General features: G+C 43.6%; 1 protein-coding gene across 3 annotated transcripts in view; it reads right to left on the reverse strand.

Annotated features, from left to right (window-relative positions):
- Nucleotides 1-24,219, reverse strand: part of LOC138664640 (NXPE family member 2-like) — a 353,512-nt gene extending 329,293 nt beyond the window's left edge. The window contains exon 1 of one of the 3 annotated variants that reach the window (XM_069751521.1): nucleotides 24,123-24,219. The gene's annotated coding sequence lies outside the window, so the exon portion shown is untranslated. The remainder of the gene's footprint in view (nucleotides 1-24,122) is intronic. The other 2 variants (XM_069751522.1, XM_069751520.1) reach the window with 2 other exon arrangements.
- Nucleotides 24,220-24,419: the final 200 nt, after the last annotated feature.

Here is a 24,419-nt window from a genome sequence, read left to right on the forward strand (position 1 = left end):
ACTTAATTGGTAGTTGGATCTCAAGCGTCAACAGCTTGGAATAGGACAACATGTAAAAAAAGTATCATGTGATCAAAATACAACTTGCCTAATAATTCTGCACACAGTGTAAAGGGAAATTCAACATAATACCTCTGTTAGCATATGCTATATACTGCTAAGGCTACGTTCACATTAGCGTTCCGCTAATGTGCGTCGCTGTTGCGTCGGCGACGCAGCGGCGACGCAGCGGCGACGCGCCCCTATGTTTAACATAGGGGACGCGTGCTTTTTTTGGTTGCGTTTTTCGACACGTGCGTCGTTTCCGACGCTAGCGTCGGACGCAAGAAAATGCAACAAGTTGCATTTTTCGTGCGTCCAATTTTCGTCAAAAAACGACGCACGCATCGCAAAACGCAGCGTTTTTGCGCGCGTTTTGCGCACGTTTTTTGTGCGTTGTGCGTTGCGTCACCGACGCACCGGCGCGCAACGCTAATGTGAACGTAGCCTAACATACACATAACCCTAGTAGGTGGGTGAAACTCCTGGGTACATAATCTGTTTCAGAAGGTGACACCACTGGCACTTCCCCTTTGTAACGTCCTTCCCAATCTGCTATCCAGGAAGCAGTCGCTGATACCTCTTGTCCACAACCTGCAGTTGCACAGACATGTCAGCAACCTCATCCAGTTCATTCTCCAAGCGCAGTGTTCAGTTGTCCCTCGTGTGCATTTATGTCTGTTCACAAACTGTTAGTTAGATATGGTATACATATTCGTTAGCGCTTTACATTGTGTGGTGCTGGACATAGACCATTGCTGGCTTTTCCAGGCTCCTAAATGAGACTTGTACTTCTTTATTAAACTGTCAATTCCCTTAAATTTTCTAAATTTTGGTAAAAAAATGGTGGGGTATTGGCCAACTTCTGTACATTTTAAGCACGTCTAAGGGTATAAGTACAGAGTCAGGAATTGGCAGATGTTGGCTGCATCCAAACCGCTGCCGGCTTTTGAACGCAGGTGATTCCGCATGTGTTCATTCAACTGTGCAGAATCACCACGTCCAATACATTGTACGGGTGACATTTATCTTGTGGACACTCACGTCACCACAAGATAAATTGACATACTGCGGTCTGGAAAGACGCGCCGCATGTCTGTCTTTGCGGGTGATCTGCAGGTGTCTCAGCACACATAGTGGAGATGGGATTTCTTGAAATCCCATCCACTATGCTGTAACATCTGGATGCTGTGGGTTGGACGCTTCAGATGTACGCAGTGTCCAACCTGCAGCATTTACTGACCGTGGGAACGTACCCTATGAGACTGGGTTAATACGCTCCACAGACCTATTCAGGCCACAGCCTTACACTTATTGGAACATGGTCAGTGCCATGCTAAGGCCTTTACCTGAGCTCTGTAGCACTGCCTGTCACCTGAGTAATACATTGCACAGACCCTCTCTGGGACATATCCTGTAATTACTTTGTTGTTGCTCAAAAACATGCAAAAGATAAATTCTGCCTGGTTGGGTAGTTTGCACAAGTGCATGGGCTTGTGCAGATTGGTCAATGTGCACATGGAAAGAAAAATCCAGCTCCAGGAATAAAAAAATATCAAAAATTTATTTAAGCATATTAAAATTTGGAAAACTGCTGGCAAGCGATAAATTAAATCATTTGGATGGAAGCTACCATATAGTCACTGGATGTGTTTCGAGCACAAACAGTGCTCTTAGCCTTCAGCATGTGCACAAGTTCCAACATCAGACAGAGATGTTTTTTCCTTGCTCGGATATTATGTGGACTATAGACGAAGGTTTCTACTGGGTGAGTTGAAAAGTTTTTCTGTTTTTCCAGATTGGTCAATGCCTCTTTCCCTTGAGGAGGTTGCCTCCACATAAATTAAGGATTGTACATGTTCCTGAAATGGGTTTCAGGTCTGACAGACTGAGCACAATACAGGTCTCGCTTGCATACACTGTATTTACAAATTAATTCAAATGCTTTTGGTGTCTATAATCCAGTTCCCTGACATTGATCATACAGCTCTCCCAGCTCCTGTATTATATTCACCTTACAGCGTCTTCACCCACTATGACAGTGGCTCCATTGGGATCCGGTGGCCAAAATGAACTGTGGAGCTCACAAAACTCAGGTTTCATGGCACCTTCTGGCCCTCTGAAAATATGAAGCGAGTGCCACATAATAGAGGGCCAGCAGGTGCCATGAAACCTGAGTTTTGCGAGCTCCACAGTTCATTTTGGCCACCGGATCCCAATGGAGCCACTGTCATAGTGGGTGAAAACGCTGTAAGGTGAATATAATACAGGAGCTGGGAGAGCTGTATGATCAGTGGACATGGTGGTGGTGTCGGTCAAAGCCCAAAATACAAATGGGCATGTTTTAGTTGGCATTGTAAAGTGCTGGGGACTATGTATTCGACTATCTAGCTAATAATTTTGAATGAGGGGAGGATTTCACAAATGTAGGAGTGAGAGCCCTAAATATAGAAGGAAATACTAAAGCCAAAACGCAATGTGTGAATATATGCTAAAGGGGAGTTATAATTTTTTTAAATATATTTTTTTACTTTGCATTATATACATGTAGTTATGAAGAAAAAAATGTTTCTTAGCTTTTTTCTCTTTAGAAAATGTAGATTTGGTTTTGGTAGGTCTTCTTATACATCCGTAAAGCCAGCACAATAGTCTGACAACATTATTCCCAGATAGCATATGTGAGTCAGAGAGACATGCAGTCATCTTCTTCATTCTGTTTCTATTTAGTTCCTATTTAGTTTTAGCACTTTCCTGTCCATTTCAGCTTTTTCTCAGGCCCTCAGACCTGTTTGTTGGGTCCAGTAGGAAAATATTCGGCTTTCCCATTGACTTGCATTGGATTCGTTATTCGGTACGAATACACGGAAATTAGAAATTTTTCGTGCAGATTTTCCCGAATATTTCACTATTTGCTCATCACTAATAACAATATCTCAAAGTTGTGGACTGTCATTGTACAGGTGCCAGTGCTTTGCTTTATATCCTGAAGGTGCTGCACTGAAGCTGGCTGGATGCAGAAAGGGAATCTGGAAACTGGAGAGTAGTGCACTCTTCAAGAAATGTTCTTGGACAACCCTTTTAAACAATTTTCTTTGGTTGGGTACCCAATCCAATGAGGCCCACAAGGTATTTTTCTGTGTTTAAGATTAGGCATACTGCCTATATTGTAATATTGCAAATAACTTGTTGTTTAATTATAATTACTTTAAAATGTGTTATGTTTAGGGATGAACAGCTATGTGGATGTTACGATCCCAATAGAAATCAGTGGGGATCCAAACTTCAGTGCTTCAAAATGGCTGTACAATGGTAGAAGTAAGGACTAGGGGGCTGCAAAATGAAACAAAATGAGGGTAAGAGCATGACAATTGCTCTGCAAATGTGGATAGGGAAATTACTTAAAATTACATAGAATAAAAAAAATAGTAGTCTTGAATCAGGAGGCGGAGGTCCAAGTGGAGGAGGAGGTTGAGTTAGACGTGAACAAAGTAGTGTAGGTTGAAGAAATTGTGACATTAGTTGTAAGGATGTGGCGGGGACCCTCACGTGCCTCCTCTCCCCTGGTCACTTTTCACATATTACCTGCGGCACCCCATGGTATATTACTGAGAAATGTAATGTTTATACATGTTTACTGATGTTTGCATACTGTAAGGTGATGCATTTTTTATATACTGTCTGTAAGCTTTGGGACAGTATAGGACCGTAGGGGGATTAGAATAGAGGAGGCATCATAGAAATGGGATAGCATAGAATAGATATGGATGTTGAGAGATACAGGCAACATAGGGGTTAAGCAGTTGGGAGGAGTTAGAGCAGGGCAGTGCAGAGCCACAGGGATATAGAAGAAGCACTTCCTGTATAGGCAGCAGAGCCCGAGCAGTCTTGCCCTGCTAGGCAGTAAGGGGCCCCAGGCTAGAGAATAGTGATGTCGGGCACCAGCTCAAAAGGACCATCCCCAAGAAGGATTCCGGAGACTAAGACCGGGGAGGGAGCAGCTGAGATGGCATTCCCGAAACCTTTCCCAATTGGAACCAGACGGTGGGCAGACAGGGAGCTGGTGACGCTGAAGATACTGATGGGACATGGACTGTCCAGAGATACAGCAGCATTGCCAAGAAAAGGGAGACAGAGCTGATAGGAGCTGCCCGAACGGCAGGGAAAGATAAGAAGATGTCTCTGTGTTTGAACTGTGCTGCCTGTGAGATGAATATGCTGCGGTTTAGTAAAGTTCAACTGTAGAAAAAAGATCCCATCTCTGAAGTGATTTGCGAAGCTCATGAATGCACCGCCGACATGACAAAAACCATAAGTGTGTTGCTGCAAAGGACACTGTATTTTATCTGTGGGGCGCTAGAGTGTGGGAACAGAACAGACAGTTGCCACTACTACCAACCGGGCAGCCTTACATAGCCAACACTTATTTTGTAGGGTTTTTTTTGGGGGGGAGAAACTCTGAAGACAGGCTCTGTGTGGGCACTCTGCATACAGGCAGTGTAATAACTTGCTAGCCACTCTCTGGATACAGGACGTGTAATACTCTGCACTGGGATGGAAAGAATGAGGAGAGGCAAATGACTTAAAGGGTTTTTTCCACAAGCATGGTTAATTTTAAAGTTGATTTTAATCAATACATCTTGGAAAAAATATAATTTCACATTTGTATGTGTTTAAAAATATATTCATGTGCTGAGATAAATGTGCCTCTTTTGTGTACTGGGTAATGGCTATATCTGACCGTCCAGGGACATGGACTGATCATACCACAGCTCTGAAGCAGGGGAGGAAACAATCCCTTTAAAGTAATAAAAAATAAAAAATATTTTTGAACCGGGAGGTGGAGGTTCAAGTGGATGAGAGGGTTGAGGAGGAGTTGGAGGTGGACGTGGCAGTGTAGGTGGAAGACAATGAGGTGGAGAAGAAAGCCAACACTGCTTTTTTGCATTGGTAATGGCAAATAGAATGAACAAACTTCGGGGGAGTATAACAATGCTTCCACTGAGCCCCGTCTGTCAGGTGGGAACTCCGTCAGTAGTGCGCTTATATTCCCGCATTTTCCCATCCCGTTTCAGTGATGGAAGTAAAAATGGTAGCTGAGATCCAGCAGTGTGGCCACCCAGTAATCAGCAATGGTAACAATATAGGTAACTCGGCGGTAGTTGTGCAGTCACAGCAGCATATATTGGCTCATGTTTGCCAGGCTGCCCAAAAGCAGCAACAAGCTGTCCTTGGTGGGAGATATATCAAAAAACCAAAACAAGAACAAGGACCCCTAAAATATAACTTTTAATATATAAAGTTTTACAAACATTCCAAATTTGAAGACAAGCACCTTAAAACTACAAAACTGCCACAGGGAGTCAGGTAAGTAAGCACAATATGTCTTATAGGGCCTTGTGAAAATACTCAAATAAGCCCTACCTGAAAGTGGAGGTTGGCACCCTAATTTTCAGCGGTAGGCGCCCCCACTCAATGGCGGCTTGCCCTTCTGTCCCTATGGTAGAAAAAATGTCCCGCTACACCAATTGCCCATGAAAAAAAACACAAAAAAATGTAAAACACAAAAAAAATGTAAAACACAAAAATAGAAAAAATGAAAAAACATAAATAATAAGTGAGGATATTTTTGTCCTTACTATGAAGGCCTAGATTTATCCAAAAATGGAAGATAAATAACCCCCTTACGGCATATTAACCAAGTCAACCCATAGGCAAGTGGAGTGCCACAAAATTATTTACTTGTCTCATCTGTTCAGATGCATTAAAGGAGAAAAGCTGAAGCTGGATATGAATTTCTCTCTATCTTTCTCTCTCCCACCAAAAAACAATAAACAATTTGTAATGATAACAATGAAGATCTTATTATAGTTAATCATAGATGCCTGGTAGTAAAGAGAGAAATTGTTATCCACAATGGGTCACCGGTCAGACTTCAAAATACAGATTGTCCTCAGACAAAAAGGAGCTGTGAACCACCATGTGGTCACAGCTCATAAATCAGATACTGCCCTGAATAGGGTCAGAGGAGGGCCACAGTACATCTAGGCAGCAGTGTCGGCCAAGATTACTATCACCTTGAGTCACCGATCTGACTCCATAACGCACAATGTCCCATATTATGTACGAGGACAATCATAAAATCACAGCTCATGAATCAAATACTGCCCTAAATAGGGTCAGAACAATGGTCACAGCGTATACAGTTAGTCCTAATAGTTTTAGTTATTTTGTGCCTAATACCATGTAACATAACCATGTACTCATCTGAGCTGTAGTGTGAGCGAAGGTCACCATCACATTGGGTCACCGGTCAGACTCCATATCAGATAACATCCCAAACTATGTCCGACGCGTTTCTCCCCTGTGGGAATAAAGGGGGTTCATCAGGGAATGCTGGCCATAAGTGTAAATTCAGGCTAAAGTACAACTCACTCACATAGTGCTTAAATACCTTTCTGTGGATGTTCAAAAGCGCGCCTTCCGGTGTCCCGTTCCGGAAGGAGGAACAAATCAAGCGCGCATGCGCCAGACAAACTCCTGGAAAAGTGCTGAGCCCATCCAACCCGGAAATGAGCTCATGTGGAACGCATTATTTCTTCCACCAACCGATGCAGGAAATAACGTACCAGGGCCGGAAATGACATAGCATGGACCTGTCTCAATACAAGACATGCAATGGTTTATGCTATGATCCGAGCCATGGTAACCAGGGACACTAAAGCCCTGGAGCTCACAAACCTGACACTATATGATAGAATATCCTATATAACAATATTATGGGCATATGTAATTACAATTTAAGGTAAGTGAGTGAGCGTGACCCTACATAGACCTAAAAACTATGCAAACAAAAACACAAAAAAGGAACTCAAATTAGAATAAATAAAAATTGTCAACCAATGTGACAAAAATAATTTGTTATAAATATAACCGGCAGTATAAATGTCCATTAGGATGCTGAATGGTTCTAGATGAAGCTGGAAAAGGACATCTGTTCGTTGAGACCCATCGGGCTCACTGACTTCAACAGATAGATCCGTCTAGTTTGTCTCTGGACAATTTTACTATCCCAGTCCCCTAATCTTACTGATGGAGAGATGACCTCTATGACCACAAAAAAAATGAGTCAATATCTCCCCCATGTACCTCATTTACAAGTCTCGCTAGGGGTGTGTCCCTCCCATGTCTCATGTCCCCAAGATGCTCCCCAATACGTACACGTAGCTCCCGTTTCATTTCTCCAACGTAATCCTTCGGGCACGTGCAGGCGCAGAGGAAAACCACCCCCGCCGTCTTGCAATTGGCAAAATATCTCATCTAAAAGGGCTGTAGGTGTTTACAAAATGAACAATGCCCACATTTAGACGTCCCCTTTGATCTAGTTATTAGCCACGTGGTTGGTTTCTTTGGGGGAGAGAAATGGCTATGAACAACCATATCTCTTATTGATTTTCCTTTACTATATGTGATGGAAGGATACGGGGAGACACATTCGCCAATATCCGGGTCTTATCTCAAAATTTGTCAATATTTTTTGAGTATATCATAGACTTTTTTGGATTGGTCATCGAAAGTGCCTATGAGACATGTAATGGGTTTTGTATCGAGTCTAGTGTTGAGCATTCCGATACGGCGGGTATCGGCTGATATTTGCGGTATCGGAATTCCGATACCGAATTCCGATATTTTTGTGATATCGGGAATCAGTATCGGGATTAAGACTCATGTGTAAAATAAAGAATAAAAATTAAAAATATTGATATACTTACCCTCTGACGCGCCCTGGTTGTCACCACTGCAACCGCCATGCTTCCGTTACTAAGAATGAGCGCGTTAAGGACCTTTCGGTGACGTCGCGGCTTGTGATTGGTCGCGTGAGCATCATGTGACCGCTCACGCGACCAATCACAAGCCGCGACGTCATCGAAGGTCCTTAACGCGCTCATTCTTAGGAAGGGAATCATGGCGGTTGCAGCGGTGACAACCAGGGCGCGTCAGAGGGTAAGTATATCAGTATTTTTTATTTTTATTCTTTATTTTACACATCAATATGGATCCCAGGGCCTGAAGGAGAGTTTCCTCTCCTTCAGACCCTGGGAACCATAGAGGATACCTTCCGATATTTGTGTCCCATTGACTTGTATTGGTATCGGATATCGGTATCGGCGATATCCGATATTTTTCGGATATCGGCCGATACCATCCGATACCGATACTTTCAAATATCGGACGGTATCGCTCAACACTAATCGAGTCTCATTTTTGGAACCAACAAAGTTGTTCGGTTGGCATTGTATGCAGCACTGTACGCGGAATTAATGATATCCTCTGGGTAACCTCTATCTTTGAAGCAATACTTCAGATCCAATGATTTAGCTTTAAAGTCCCCCAGTGAGGAACAGTTCCTCCGCAGTCTAAGGAACAGCCCCTTTTGGATACCTCTCTTCAATGGAAGTGGATGATGGCTTTCCCACCTTAACAGGCTATTCGTAGCCGTAGGTTTCCGGAAAATTGTGGTACTCAGTGAGCCATCCTTTTGTCTAGAAATGTAGTCATCGAGGAATGTAATATTGTTCATTCCGATTTCATAGGTAAATGTTATTCCCTCAATGTTGGTATTGAGGTACCGTATAAAATCAGAAAAGGACTCAACACTTCCCTTCCAGAAGACCAGGATGTCATCTATATACCGGCCCCAGAAAATAATTCTGGGGCTCCAGACCACATCCTCGTTCCTAAAGATAAAGGTGTCCTCCCACCAGCCCAGGAGCAAATTAGCGTAAGTGGGGGCACAGGGGCTCCCCATCGCTGTGCCCCTGAGCTGGTGGTAGAACTTGCCACTGAAGAGAAAATAATTCCACTCTAAAATAAAGCCTAACAAGTCAATCAAAAATGTGTTATAAAGTCCAAGATAGATTCCTCTACCCCCAGATAGAATTGTACTACTTTAAGTCCATCCTCGTGTCGAATGCTGCTATACAATGTTTCCACGTCTATTGAAGCAGTGATGGTATCCGCATCAATCGTGATTCCTTCTAGTTTTACTAGGAGATCACTTGTATCCCTGATATAAGAAGGGAAGGCCAACACAAATGGACGTAACACCTTGTCCAGATACATACTGGAATTTTGAAAGAGGGCAATGACCACAGAAACGATAGGATATCCTTTTAAGGGGCTAGTGCCCTTATGCACTTTTGGTAGAGCATAAAAAGTCGTGATAGTCGGGAACTTGGGAAACAAAAAATCAAACTCATTTTTGGAAATCAACTTAAGTTGGAGAGCTTGTATGAGAATTTCTGATAGCTCCTCAATATATTTTTTTGTAGGGTCACCTTTCAAGATTTCATACGAGAGTCTATCTGATAAGATTGATAGGCACATATATACATAGTTAGGATTGTCCGACGTTTCCGCCTTTGTCAGAAGTCTTACTTACAATGGAATCATTGTTTTTCAAAGTCTCAAGTGCCCCTCTCTCCAAACTAGATAGATTCGGGTGGGTTGGTTCAAGGGAAGGATTTATCTCATTAATCTCTTCCTAAACCAATTTGAGAAAAATCTCAATACTACCATAGTCACTAGAAGGTGGCATTTTCCGACTAATGGGTTTGAGTTCTGAGAAGGGGCCTTCTCCCATACCTCTACTACCATCAATAGCCAAATCTCTGAGTGTTTCTAGATCAGCTAACTCATCGTATGCAATACCCAACTCATGACATTTCTGTTGATCCAATTAAGTTTTCTAGGGAATAAATTTAGGTCTTTGATCCAATTAAAAGGATCAAATCTAGTGGTAGGAACAAACGTGAGACCCTCCTTTCCATACTCGTAAGATCATAAGAGGACAAGTTGATAATATGATTTTTCTGGAGGACTCCCCGATTTCTGTTGGTTGTTGGGGATCGATTCGTTGGAGTTGGAGGTGGACGTGGCAGTGTAGGTGGAAGACAATGAGGCAGAAGAGAAAGCCAACACTGCTTTTTTGCATTGGTAATGGCAAACAGAATGAACAAACTGTGGTGGAGTATAACAATGCTTCCACTGAGCCCCCTCTGTCAGGTGGGAACTGCGTCAGTAGTGCGCGTATATCCCTGCATTTTCCAATCCCATTTCAGTGATGGAAGTAAAAATTGTAGCTGAGATCCAGCAGTGTAGCCACCCAGTAATAAACAATGGTAACAATATAGGTAACTCGGCGGTAGTTGTGCAGTCACAGCAGCATATATTGCTCATGTTTGCCAGGCTGCCCAAAAGCAGCGACAAGCTGTCCTTGGTGGGAGGTATATCATCAGAGTCCTCTGGATCCCCCAGCAACACTCGTGATGTCCATGAACTGCTTTGAGGGCCACCCTGCTGTAAACACGATGCCTCCTCAACCTCCAAAACTGTCCCCTGGATGTTGGTACAGGAACCTACCCTCTGAGCCATATGCTGGAGACTGGCCTGATAATGGTGTGATTGGTCCTTATTCCCCTTCTCTTTTTCCTGTGCCACCACCTCATCCATCATTGCCTGAAGTTTTTTTGAAGTAAGCAAAGAAGTGGGATTGTATGATGATGGCGTCATCAGCTCTTGCCATGTTCGTGGAGTACTTGAAGCAGTGTAACTCAGCACACACATGGTAGGTGTTAAGACATTTGCTAAAACGCTTTCAGCCTCAGGCCCAGCCATCCCTACATTTACCCAGTTTGTGCCAGAGGCGTAGACAGTGGACCCTGACAGCCAGACCCCCTTCTCAATCCCTGTATACTACAGTGAAACTGCGAATGGTCAATAATTAATTTTGTCTGCTTTTATGAACTTACTGTGTTTCTACAAATCACCATAAAAAGCACTAATCTGTCAATGAGTGTATGGAAAAAAGCTATCAAGTTCTGGACTGTGGAAGAGATGTATTAAAGACACGCTGCAACAAGCTGTGTTATAGACGTGCTCCACCAGGCTGTATTACGGTCACACTGCACCAGGCTGTATTACAGACATGCTCCACCAGGTTGTATTACGGTTACACTGCACCAGGCTGTATTACAGGCACACTGCACCAGGCTGTATTACAGGCACACTACACCAGCAGCACCATGGCCATGTTCATGCTCTACTTATTTTTTTAAGTGATTTTTTTTGGCACAGTACTCCTGCAGACACAGGTGCAGATTAGAAAAAATGTTTTTGCGCACATTACTCACACATTACACATTGCTCACACACACGGGTGCAGAATATAAAAATTTGTTTTTAAGCACAGAACTTCCAGACATGTGTACACACTAGAAATTTTTTTATTTAAACACAGTACTCACAAAGACATGGGTGCAGAGGAGAAAAATTAGTTTTTTACTCACAGTACTAACACAGACATGGGTGCACCGTATAAAAAAAAAATTAGAGGCACAGTACTCTCACAACCACGGGTGCACATTAGAAATTTTTTTTTAGGAACAGTCCTCCCACAAACACGGTGCAGAGTACACACAGAGGCTTTTTTGCAGAGTGTGCACACACAAAACCTAGCACTGTCCCTTACTTAAGCTGCATCTTGTTCCTATGCTAAGCAGAGTAGAATGGCGGCAGCACCCATCAATATACAGGCCGGGTCATGTGGTGCGCTGGCCAATCACAACCATGCCAGTACTTGACATGACTGTGATGTCTGCACAAGTTCTCACAGCCAAAAAGCTTGTTCATTGGCTGCACTGAAGACTTTCAACAAACTTTATTCAGCTTCCGAATCCAAACAGTAATTTGGACTTCTGGTAAAAAGTCCGTGTTTGGGGTTCAGTATTGGACACTAGGTGTCCGGTGCGAACCGCAACCTTTACAGATCGAGTTCACTCATCCCTAGTTATATTAGATGATTGTTTATGACATATTCTATTGGGGGGTTCTTTGGTTTTGTGTATTAAAGGGAATTGTTTGACTTCTAAAAATGTTTTCCAACTAGCAGGGCTGGTCTTTAAATGATAAAATGAGTCATACACACAATCTTTAATCACATTAAATGGGCTTATGACATGTGTTTCTTGACTTTCCCATAATGCTCTGTGACAATCTGATCACATTATCTGGCATACCAATCGAGGGGGCTATTGCAGGCAGTATAGACCATATGGGGAGGCCAAAGAATGCCATTTTATCCATGTACTGTGTTGATACAGGAGCTGTAAAAGCACACAGGATAGGGATAGATAAAGGACTAATGCTATTCTGGTGTACTACTTCAGTGCTCATGTTCAAGTTTGCAGATGGAAGTGATAAGTCGGGGTCACACTTGCACGTCAATGCGAGAAACTCGCACAAGTCTCTCACATCGATACCCGGCACTCGGGACCGGAGCGTTGAGCTGCATGTATTTCTATGCAGATGAAGACTCCAGTCCCGAGTGCTGGCAGCAGTGTCAGGTATTGATGCGAGAGACTCGCACAAGTTTCTCATATTGCACACGCAAGTTTGACCCCAGCCATAGTCTCAGTCTGTGAATAGAAATCCAAGATTCTAGTGATATACAGTGAACTTTTGTATGATCTCCTCATGACCACTCAGAATGTGACTCGGAGTGTGCAGCAACAGCACTTAATAGCTACTTTTTTTGTTTTGGTTTCACAAAGTGACAGCAAGCAAATATAGTATGAAACCACTCATTGCAGATTTTGCAACTAAGGGCTCATACTCACTTGCGCAAAACTCGGATGAGTCTCGCATGTTAATACCCGGCACTGCACCTGGCAAAGAGGAGCGGAGCGTGCGACTGCATGTATTCCTATGCGGCCGCACGCTCCGATCTGAGTGCCGGCAGCAGTGGCGGGCATTAACATGCGAGACTCATCCGAGTTTCGCGCAAGTGAGTATGACCCCTAAATCAGAATTTGAGGTTTGCTTCTGTTTGTGAATTAAAGTGCGATCCCTGTGTTTCGTGATCTGACATTTTTATTAATGAGAAATCTCCCAAATCCTGAAATTTAACACAAGTATTTAGCCAGCAAAATGTGCACTTTTGGTTTAAATATTCTTTTCAACCTGCTTCATTGCTCCAATAGTCTAATAGCTGCGTACACACATACCTAAATATAGTTGCTAGTTTTTGGGGTGTGATTCTAGCTAGATTTCTCGGTCCAATCCTATTTGGTAAAAGCATGTGAACTTTTTTCAAAAATATTTTATTTCTTTTTTTTTAAAGAGAAAAAGAAACAACATAATTGTGAAATTTAAACACAAGTTTTCACCTACTAAAGTGTGAGCATTGTTTGAAATAATTTGTTGAGTTCTCTTCAGTGCTCCAATTAGCATAATATTAGATGTGTACCTATACCGTCTGAATACAGAGGTCAGTTGAACATGGTTCCATGTGGCAAGTGACTCTACCTACATTTTCTGGTCCCATCCAATTTTGTAGGCACGTGGCGTTTATTTTCAACTTCAACATAAAAAGTCTCTTTACTTTTGGAACACCTGTTTTAATTGTCTACTGTAGGTACCATACATCCCACTACCATACTGCCCTTGTTGTTGGTCATAAACATATATGTACCAACTTCACAATCTAGCATTTTAGGTTTAATTGAATTCCATTAATAAAAAAAATAAAAATAAACTTTAAGAGGTTAAATTTTTGCAACAGTTTAACTAGTTGCATTTAAAAATGCTAGGCACCATAGCAATTTTGCAGAAGGCGGTAAATACCTGTCTAAATAGGGCAGTGGGCAAGAAGAATCCACTGGGAACCTGTTCAACTAGTTTACAGTAGGGCTCAGTCCCCCGCAGTAAATATTATACGTTTTTCTCTGAAACCTGTTGAGATCAAACAGTCAATGTTTCATACCCGCTGCCTATGGGTTGGGCAGCGTATATCAATAGTTAGGTTCACTTTAATACATTTTATGTCCACACAGTGATGTTTAGTAAACCATTAATAAAGCTCAGGGCCGGTTTTAGACAAATTGGGGCCCTAGGCAAAATTCAAAATGGGGCCCCCATGTCCATATAAAACACGTACATTTTACACTGATATCGGTGTCACCAGTGTTTTCAATCAGTGTGCCATCCATGTGACATCCGTGCTTTTCTGGTATGGATAATGGAAATTAAATTACAAAACTTCTCATATACTTTCCATGATAAACACGTACAGCACACGGGCGGCATGTTTACATGGACTCATAGACTTGTATTGGCCCTTGTCATCTGTGCTGCTGGGAAAACACGGACATGAGTGCAGCACCGTAGGTCAAATAGAGTACTCGTGTCATCTGTGAAAAACATGATCGGTTTGGTGAAGGAGGCTGTACAGTCACATTATAGAAAACATGTCCCCCAACCTACTCTTCTAAATCCTCTCTGGCTCCGTGGCCGATGGTTCGGGGTCCCTGATGGTTACTATTCACTTTGCAGCTATAATATAAGGTGAAGCGGCAAGACCCCTGCAGCCCAGTGCGAAGACTGGTAGAGACCCCCGGAGCCACAAGACCCCTGCACCCCAGTGCTGAGACTGGCGGAGACCCCAGGAGCATCAGTGCTGGAGCTGTGGGTGATTTATCATTTCATGCTAATTACTTTTACATTCTCAGAAAACCCCTGTAGTGTCCGTTCACACGCACCATTTTTGCTGCGGATTGATCTACAGTGTTGGCAGGAAATATTCAGTGTTTTTGTACCCTTTTCACTTGCATTTTTGCTTTGCATTCATTTGCATAGAGAAAAAAAGAAATGCAGAAATGCTGAAAGATGACAGCCTGTGTCCTTGTGGCCAGTGTCCATGTCTTGCTGCTGCACTGGGGCAGCGCGGAATAGTATAGTGACTGGCACAGCGCGGAATGGTATAGTAGACTGCAATATTCCACACAATAGGATATTAAGCCCTGTTCATACTGCGATTCTGCACTGTGTCTGGGGGCTCTGCCTGAATCCCCCTAAACTAGGATTCACATAAATCCCCAACGGGGCCACAGACTGCACCGACACAAGCAGAGGTCAAATTAATTTGTTTGTCTTTTTTCTGAAATTGACTGATTTACTTTCTTAGGCCAAGTGCACACGATCAGGGATTGACAGCGATTTGGAAGCAGCACATGTCCGCTGCCAGCTATTGAATGCAGGTGACTCCACATGTGACCACTGAACCATGTGGAATCACTGCGTCCAGTACATTGTAAGGGTGACATTTATCGCATCTCCACAAGATAAATAGACATGTTACGATCTAGAAAGATGAGCCGCATGTCCGTCTCATGGGTGAGCTGTGGGCGTCTATGGACACATAGTGGGCATGGGATTTCTTGAGATCCCATCTATTATGCTGTAACCTCTGGATGCTGCACAAGTACACAGTGTCCAACCCGCAGTGATTACTGATCATGTGCACCTACCCTCAGAGTCTGATTGTGGTTTTTTTTGTCTAATCCAGGATCACACATACACGAGATACGGCCGAGTCTCGCAGGTGAAATCCCTCCTCTGGCACTGGCACTTGGGAGTGGAGCGTGCAGCTCCATGTATTGCTGTGCAGCTGCACGCTCCGCTCCGGTGTGCCGGCTCCAGAGCTGAGCTTTTACCTGCGAGACTCGGCCGTCACTCGCGTATGTGTGATCCAGGCCTAAATGTGTCCACTTTTCTGTGGCTGTTGGGACAGACGGACACGTTCAGAACAAAAAAACATCACATGTGGAATTCATTTGAACTCCATTCCTGTCATTGCAATCTATGGCTCTATACAGGATTCAGGCAGAACCCACTGGGAGCAGTAAAGAAAGACAGTGTGGACAGGCCCTAATTTAAAAACAGGTATTAGACATACCGTATTTTTCAGATTATAAGACGCACTTTTTTTTACCAAAAATTTTGGGGGAAAATGGGGGTGCATCTTATAATGCAGATATACTTTAACGGCTGCGGTGGAGCAGGGTCCAGGGTTTCTGCAGGCCGCAGGCTGGGATGAAGGGGTGATCGTATGTGCGGGTGTTCAGAGCTGCGGGTGCACGGTGCTGCGGGGGCTCTGCCGACATTTTGTGAAAGGCCAGAGCTCCCACAGCTGCATGGTCTCCTATGGGGTGGACTCTGAGAAAATGGCTGAGCATGAGCAGATGGAGATCTCCAAGATCTCGGGAAATGAGGTTTCAGCACTGAAATCTCATCTCCCGAGATCTTGGTGCCGAGATCTCCATCTGTGCATACGCCGCCCCCCGGCAGCATTTTCCCAGGAGTTGACCACATAGGAAACCTTGCCATGCAACTGGTGTGGCACGATGGCTCAGTGGTTAGCATTGCAGCTTTGCAGCACTGGAGTCCTGGGTTCAAATTCCACCAAGGACAACATCTGCAAGGAGTTTGTATGTTCTCCCCATGATTGCATGGGTTTTCTTCGGGTACTCCGGTTTCCTCTTACATACCAAAGATAGGGAATTTAAATTGTGAGCCTCATTGGGGCCAGTGCCACTAATGTCTGTAAAGCACTGTGGAATTAATAGCGCTATATAAATGAGTAAAAATAAATAAATAAACTGCGGGGGCTCTGGTCTTTAACAAAATGTTGGCAGAGCCCCCGCAGCAATGAACACCCACAGCGGCACGCAGCACCAAATACCTGCAGCAGAGCGCAACACATCCCACCACCCCTTCATCCCAGCCTGCGGCCTGCAGCAACACTCCACTCTTGCATCCTCCAGCAGCGACCCTGGGACCCGGCTTCACTGCAGCCACCACCCCGATAAGCAATATGACGCATGGATTATAAGAAGCACCACTATTTTATTACAAAAAGTTTTTTTCCTATTTTTCTACTTAAAATTTGGGGTGCGTCTTATAATCCGGAGCATTTCATAATACGCAAAATACGGTAAACTACTGTTTCCTATTATCACAACACTACAATTACAGAACTATATATGCAGCACATATACAGATATACACTATACACGTTATATATACTTTGTAAATATGGAAACATACACTATATACAGTATACTCCATGGCTCAGCACCACCCTACATCTCCTCCCTGGTCTCAGTCTACCACCCTACCAGTGCTCTCCGTTCTGCTAATGACCTGAGGTTAGCATCCTCAATTATCAGAACCTCCCACTCCCGTCTCCAAGACTTTTCACGTGCTGCGCCAATTCTTTGGAATTCGCTACCCAGGTTAATACGATTAATCCCCAATCCCCACAATTTTAAGAGTGCCCTAAAAACGCATTTGTTCAGACTGGCCTACCGCCTCAACACATTAACCTAACTATCCCTCATTATGTTCTCATACACTTTATGCATTTAACAGCTCTCTGTGTCTGTACTGTTACATAGGCTGTTAACTGGTTCATGCAGCTAAAGGCTCTGTGCACATGATGCGGATTTTGCTGTAAACCTATGGGAAACCGAAAACGCTGTGCCCATGCTGCGGAAAAAAACGTGCATCGGTTTACATTCCGCAACATGTCAATTCTTTGTGCGGAATCCGCAGTGGTTTTACACCTGCTCCATAATAGAAAACCGCAGGTGTAAAACCGCAGTGGAATCCGCACAAAAACCGCGGTAAATCAGCGGTAAATCCGATATAAATCCGCAGGAAAAATGCAGTGTTTTTTCCCTGTGGATTTATCAAATCCGCAGCGGAAAAATCCACAGTGGACCATTCAACGTGTGCACATACCCTTACTTGAGCTCCCGATCCTAAAGGTACCATCACACATAACGATATCGTTAACGATATCGTTGCTTTTTGTGACGCAGCAACGATATCGTTAACGAAATCAAATCGTTATGTGTGACAGCGACCAACGATCAGGCCCCTGCTGGGAGATCGTTGGTCGCTGGGGAAAGATCAGAACTTTATTTTGTCGCTGATCTCCCGCTGACATCGCTGGATCGGCGTGTGTGACGCCGAGTCAGCGATGTCTTCACTGGTAACCAGGGTAAACATCGGGTTACTAAGCGCAGGGCCGCGCTTAGTAACCCGATGTTTACCCTGGTTACCGTTGTAAATGTAAAAAAAAAAAAACACTACATACTTACATTCCGGTGTCTGGTCACGTCCCTCGCCTTCAGCTTCCCGCACTGACTGGTGAGCGCCGGCCAGCCGTAAAGCACAGCGGTGACGTCACCGCTGTGCTTTACGGCCGGCGCTCAGTCAGTGCCCGATGTTTACACTGGTTACTCGGGGACCTCGGGATCGTTGGTCGCTGGAGAGCTGTCTGTGTGACAGCTCTCCAGCGACCAAACAGCGATCGGCATCGTTGTCTGTATCGCTGTAGCGTCGCTTAGTGTGACGGTACCTTTACACTATGGCCAGTCCGAATAACGAAAGCAATTGTTACCATCCACTTCCCGTGTCTCCCTTTTTCCTCATAGTTTGTAAGCTTGCGAGCAGGGCCCTCATTCCTCTTGGTATCTATTTTGAACTGTGATTATTGTTATGCTGTAATGTCTATTGTCTGTACAAGTCCCCCCTATATAATTTGTAAAGCGCTGCGGAATATGTTGGCGCTATATAAATAAAATAAAATAAATATAAAATCAAGTTGATTTTAGTCAATATTTTAATCAATAGATCTTTGAATAATAAGATCCACAATTGGATGTGGTTTTTTTTTTATGTTCCTGTGCTGAGATAATCTAAGGGTATGTGCACACGTTGCGGATTTTGCTGCGGATCAGCAGCGGATTGGCCGCTGTGGATTTGCAGCAGTTTTCCCTGAGTTTACAGTACCATGTAAACCTATGAAAAACAAAATCCACAGTGCACATGCTGCGGAAAATACCGCGCGGAAATGCTGCATTGTTTATTCCGCAGCATGTCAATTCTTTGTGCGGATTCCGCAGCGGTTTACATCTGCTCCATAATAGGAATTGGCAGGTATAAAACTGCAGGTGGAATCCGCACAAAATCCACCCAAAAATTGCGATAAATCCGCGGTAATTCCGCAGGTAATCCGTAGTGCAGTTTACCTGCGGATTTACCAAAATAAGTCTGGAAAAATCTGCACCACTTTCTGCAACGTGTGCACGTGGCCTTATACATGTGCCCCTGCTGTGTACTGTGTAAGGCCAGTCTCACACGTCAGTGTCTCCGGTACGTGAGGTGACAGTTTCCTCACGTACCGGAGACACTGACACACGTAGACACATAAAAATCAATGCATCTGTGCAGATGTCAAAGGTGCCAAACACGGAGACATGTCAGTGTTCGTGGGAGCGCACGTATTACACGGACCCATTAAAGTCAATGTTGTCCGTGTGCAGTCCGTGTGCCGTGCAGGAGACAGCGCTACATTAAGCGCTGTCCCCCCCACTGGTGCTGAAGCCGCGATTCATATCTTCCCTGCAGCAGCGTTTGCTGTAGAGAAGATATGAATAATAGTGTGTAAAATAAAGATCTATGTGCCATAGTTGGCTGTCGCTGCTTCCTGTTCTGGCCGCAGCTTCTCCTGTATGCGGTCACGTGGGGCCCCTCATTTACAGTAATGAATATGCGGCTCCACCCCTATGGGAGGTGGAGCCGCATATTCATGAGTGTAATCGGCGGCCCCACGTGACCGCATACAGGAGAAGCTGCGGCCAGAACAGGAAGCAGCAACAGCCAACGTGGGAGCCAGGTGAGTATTTTCAGAACAGCGGGGGGGCGCACAGGGGGTGGGAGGGCGGGGGGGACACATAGATCTTTATTTTACACACTATTATTCATATCTTCTCTACAGCAAATGCTGATGCAGGGAAGATATGAATCACGGCTTCAGCACCAGATGCTGGTACGTGTGGTACCCAGCACGGTGCGTGTGGTACCCAGTGGGCACACGGGCGGCACACGTGTGCCGCACGTGTGCCACACTGATGTGCCACAGAAACGTAGGGGCACACGGACACGGATAATTCCGGTACCGATTGAATTATCTGGACGTGTGAGACTGGCCTAATGGCTGTGTCTGACCATGCAGGGACATGGTATGATAAGATCATGTCCCTATTTCCTGGGAAGAGCAGGACGCAATCTAATATATAAAGCTGAATGAAAAGGCCCCCCAAAGCACTTAGCTAGGGGGACACACGGGGGCACAGGCCCATTCATTACTGTCTATTTCTGGTACTCCGTTTCCCCCCCCCCCCGTTTGTTCCTCCTGATTGGTCTCTCCCACTCCCCCCTCTTCTCTATTAGGGCTATGATGTGAATGGTACTTACCGAGCTTTGAAGTCCTTTACAGGTCACCAGCAACTGCCAGGAGAAAATGCGAGAAGAAGGGGCAGTTGGTTTGAGCGGGAAAAACCGCTGATTTGATTGGCTCAGGACTGAAAAGAGCGGGAAAATCTGAGGTATATAAGGCCCTTCTTCTGCGCAATCCAGTCAGTCAGTGCGCAGCAAGAAAGAAAAGTGCCCCTCCCTCCCTCCCTAATAAATGTAAAAATTCCCGTCGCGATATTTGTTAGAAGGAATAGTCGCCCAGCTAATGCTGGGTGGACTTGGTTCTTTTTAAAGGTCTTATAAATTATTTGATTTTTATTTATTTATTTATGAATTCTTAATGGATTTAAGCATTTGATTTTAATTGGTTATTAAAGTAGTTGTTATTGGTAACCCTTAATAAATATCGCGGTCTATTTTATCCAATGAATTTGTCTGTGTCTTTTATTTTAGTTATTTAAGTTATATATTGGTTCTATAATGAATTGGACCTTGTGCCTCCGTGTGTGTGTGTGTGTGTGTGTGTATGTATGTCTGGGATTGGCATCTGCACCGTCGCAGCTACAGCCACAAAATTTTGCACAGTCACACGTCTGGACCCTGAGAGCGTCATAGGCTATGTTGTGAGGCGAAATTTTAACCCTGCGCATTCCAATTCACCAAATAATTTTGCCCGTATCTACATAATGGGGAAAAAAGTGAAAGGAAAAGTGTTGGAGTCGTCGCAGCTACAGCCACAAAATTTAACACAGTCACACGTCTGGACCCTGAGAGCATCATAGGCTATGTTGTGAGGTGAAATTTTAACCCCACGCTTTCCAATTCACCAAACAATTTTGCCCCTATCTACATAATGGGGAAAAAGTGAAAGGAAAAGTGTTGGAGGCGTCGCAGCTACAGCCACAAAATTTTGCACACTCACACGTCTGGACCCCGAGAGCGTCATAGGCTATGTTGTGAGGTGAAATTTTAACCCCGCGCTTTCCAATTCACCAAACAATTTTGCCCCTATCTACATAATGGGGAAAAGTGAAAGGAAAAGTGTTGGAGGCAAATTGACAGCTGCCAGATGTGAACAAGGGGGACTTAAAGAATGAGAGCGATGGCGCCAAAGAGTATATACCATACAGTTGCTAAGGTGGGGCCCCGACATGGGATACTCACCACACACGGGGATATGAACACACACACAAAATGCGCCACACACTACCACAAACACAAAAGACGCCGCTCAAAACTCGCCACGTGCAAAACTCGCCACATGCAAAAACTAGGCTCACGCAAAACTCGCCACAAGTGCAAAACTCACCTCATGGAAAACTCGCCACACGCAAAACTTGCACACGCGGAAAAATTGCCACATGCACAAAAGTTGCAACACATGCAAAAGTTGCCTCACACAAAACTTGCAATACTCAAAAGGCACCACACATAAAACTCGCCATGCGCAAAACTTGCTGCACACAACTTGCTACACTAACCTGTCACATGCAACTCGACACACAAAAAGTTGCTACACGCATGTTGCCACACAAAACTCATCTCACAAAAGTCGCTTCATGCATGTCGCCACACGCAACTCAACACACACAACTTGACAAACGAAACTCGCCCTAAAACACACACAAGTCTGGTATTATCCTTCAAAAATAAAAATCTGATTAATAAGCAGACAAACTACAAGAGCAACAAATGTACCATATAGGAAATACGGCAGCTGTCAGTCACATGACCTGTCTATTAAGTGTATGTGTGAGCAGCTAATATATACTGCCAGGGGGAGGGCTTCCTGTTGGCTGGGGAATTATCAGGCTGCCAATTTAGCTTACAAATACTGAGGTAAAAATACTGAGCAAATAACGTGTGAACGAGGTCTAATACAGGAGGAGATGACACACAGGTATATACTATATACAGGGGAGATGACACACAGATATATACTATATACAGGAGAGATGACACACAGGTATATACTATATACAGGAGCAGATGACCTACAGGTATATACTATATACAGGAGGAGATGACATACAGGTATATGCTATATATAGAAGATGACATACAGGTATATACTATATATAGAAGGAGATGACATACAGGTATATACTATATATAGGAGGAGATGACATACAGGTATATACTATATACAGGGGAGATGACACACAGCAGGTATATACTATATACAGGGGAGATGACATACAGGTATATACTATATACAGGGATGACATAAAGGTCTATACTATATATAAGGGAGATGACAAACATGTATATACTGAGGTGAAAATGAGAGGTGTGAGGTGAAAATGAAAAGGTGTGAGTGCAAAATGAGAGGAGTGAGGGAAAATAGTGGAGTGATCGGAAAATGACAGATGTGAGGTCGAAATGACAAGTGTTAAGGGGGAATGAGAGGAGTGAGGGAGAAAATGAGAGATGTGAGGGGCAAAATGAAAGATGTGATTGGGAAAATGAGAGGCGTGATGGGAAAATAAGAGAAGTGAGGTGCTATAACTAACCACAGATATTTACTATGCCCAGGCAACGCCGGGCTCTTCAGCTAGTAGAATATAAAGACAGGACAGCATGGGATCACAGCTAATTCTTTTTTTTATGTAAAGCATTGCTTAAAAACAGGCAGTGAAATGTTATGCCTCACAAAAAGAATAATTTGCGATTCCATGTCGCTATACTCTTTTGCTTTCTCCCCTGCCCAGGAGATGTGGTATGATCAGACCATGTTCCAGCAAGGTCAGACACAGCCATTACACAGCACACAGCAGTGGCACATTAATAAGATTATCTAACAGAAACTTTTTTTTTAACACACCCAATTGTGGAAGCTATGAAGCTATGTGCTATAGGAAAAAAAATGGAGACACAAAGCGCAAAATAGGGTCTTATCCTCTAGATAACCAAGAGAGCTTTCTTAGACTTACTCACCTGATTTTGTTGAATGAAAAGCATGTAGCGATTTAGGCTGCTGCAGATCCACAAGCCGATCAACGGCCGTATGACAATATAAACTGTGCAGGAGGTGTGGGTTAAATCCGCGCTGCCTCAATTATGAAGTTCCAAGGATGATAAATTTAAAATGATGTTGTATGTGGAATTTCCTGAAGAAGAGGTCGCACTGACCTTGAAACGCGTTGAATAAACCACCTTTTAAATTTATTATCCTTGGAACTTCATCATTGAGGCAGCGCGGATTTAACCCACACCTCCTGCACAGTTTATAATGAAGCTATGTGCACATGTTGTGGATTTTGCTGCGGATCCGCAGCAGTTTTCCATGAGTTTACAGTACCATGTAAACCTATGGAAAAATGCTGCAGAAAAAAACGCTCGGAAACGCTGCGGTTTACATTCTGCAGCATGTCAATTCCTTGTGCAGATTCTGCAGCGGTTTACCCCTGCTCCTCTATAGGAATCCGCGGGTTTAAAATCGCAGGTGGAATCCGCACAAAAGCCGCATAAAATTCAAGGTAAATCCGCAGGTAAAACGCAGTGCCTTTTACCTGCGGATTTCTCAAATCAGCTGCAGAAAAATCAGCAGACCTCAAGAAAACGTGTGCACATAGCCTTATTATTCCAAGATCAATTATGTAAAATGTATTTCGTTCATGGAAAAACACATTTTAAGAACTGAAAATATATTATTGCAGCAAGAAGCTATATATCCTATATGAATGTAGGATATACACTGACATATATAATATATACATGTATATATGCGTACAAAATATAATCATTTACTGATTATCAATTAGGTTTTAAGGCATAGTCAGTCATATTAAAAAAAACTTTTGCTTGCAGTCAAATTACAAATTTTATATATGGTACAACCATAGACTATAATTACTGATTGCTTAAAATAGCTTAGTTGTTCAAGTTGCACTAATAAGATTAATGCTGTAGATCTAACTTACCAGCCAACTTGGGATGGAAGCACAGAAGGAAGTTGTGTAGCGAGATGTATGGCAATTCAGTAAAGTAGAATGATACTATACTTCCCACTTTAACATGCAGACACCTACTGAAGGTTAGGAGGAGTGTTAAATCTCATCATTAAATAAAACAAGTTTGGCATGGAAATTGCCTTGTAAAGAATTAAAGTGAACCTGACAGCAGATACATGCTGCCCAATTCAGGAGCAGCATGTATCAGGCAGTGGCTGTATTCTCTCTCACAGATATTTTTGACTATTATAATGCTGTGTCATTTCA

This window comes from Ranitomeya imitator, chromosome 2, assembly GCF_032444005.1.
Source record: "Ranitomeya imitator isolate aRanImi1 chromosome 2, aRanImi1.pri, whole genome shotgun sequence".
NCBI lineage: Eukaryota > Metazoa > Chordata > Amphibia > Anura > Dendrobatidae > Ranitomeya > Ranitomeya imitator.